The 1,019-nt window shown below is 47.6% G+C and overlaps 1 protein-coding gene across 1 annotated transcript in view; it reads right to left on the bottom strand.

The window, feature by feature from the left end:
* The window catches only part of CUNH19orf44 (chromosome unknown C19orf44 homolog), a 23,986-nt gene that overhangs the window by 14,172 nt on the left and 8,795 nt on the right, over positions 1 to 1,019 (bottom strand). The window lies entirely within an intron of this gene.

Below are 1,019 nucleotides of genomic sequence, written 5' to 3'. Positions count from 1 at the left end.
CACTTTGCTAATTGTATTGCTAATTGTACATTTTCTAAATTAAGGCCCTTCCAGCCATAAGAGTACATAATCTATGACAACCAGGACCTTTATGAGAAGCAAAATGAATACACAGATTTCGTTTCCCTTAAAACAGCCTTCTGAGGCTCAGCACCTGTGGCCCAAGTGGCTAAGGCGCCAGCCACATACACTCAAGGTGGCAGGTTTGAAACCAGCCCAGGCCCACTAAACAACAATGATGGCTGCAACTAAAAAATAGCCAGGCGCTGTGGCAGGCGCCTGTGGTCCCAGCTACTTGGGAGGTGGAGACAGGAGACTCACTTGAGTCTAGGAGTTAGAGGTTGCTATGAGCTGTGATGCCACTATCCAGGGGGACAGCTTGAGGCTCTGTCTCAAAAAAAAAAAAAAAAAAAAAAAAAAACAAATTTTTTTTTTTTTTTTTTTTTTTTTTTTTTTTTTTTTTTGCCATGGTGTCATAGCTAACAGCAACCCCCAACTCTTGGTCTCAAGTGATTCTCTTGCCTCAGCCTCCCGAGTAGCTAGGACGGGAGGTGCCCTAACAGCAACCCCCAACTCTTGGTCTCAAGTGATTCTCTTGCCTCAGCCTCCTGAGTAGCTGGGATGGGAGCCTAACACAACACCTGGCTAGTTTTAGAGACGGGGTCTCATTCTTGCTCAGGCTGGTTTCATGCGCCTAAACTCAAGCAATCCACCCACCTCGGCTTCCCAGAGTACTAGGATTATAGGTATGAGCCACTGTGTCCAGCCCCCCAAAAGCCCTCCTGCCACTTCATACCTACTAGCTAGGATGGGAATAAAAAGGAAAGGCTGGCTGGGTATGATGGCTCACACCTATAATCCTAACACTCTGGGGGGCCAAGGTAGGTGGACAGCTTGAGCTCACGAGTTTGAGACCAGCCTAAGCAAAAGCGAGACCCCATCTCTACTAAAAATAGAAAAACTGGGCTCGGCGCCTATAGCTCAACTGGCTAAGGCGCCAGCCACGTACACCTAAGGTG

Source organism: Otolemur garnettii, unplaced genomic scaffold (assembly GCF_000181295.1).
Source record: "Otolemur garnettii isolate 467f Iridium unplaced genomic scaffold, OtoGar3 scaffold00105, whole genome shotgun sequence".
Taxonomy (NCBI): domain Eukaryota; kingdom Metazoa; phylum Chordata; class Mammalia; order Primates; family Galagidae; genus Otolemur; species Otolemur garnettii.
This window is presented reverse-complemented; position numbering and strand designations above follow the sequence as displayed.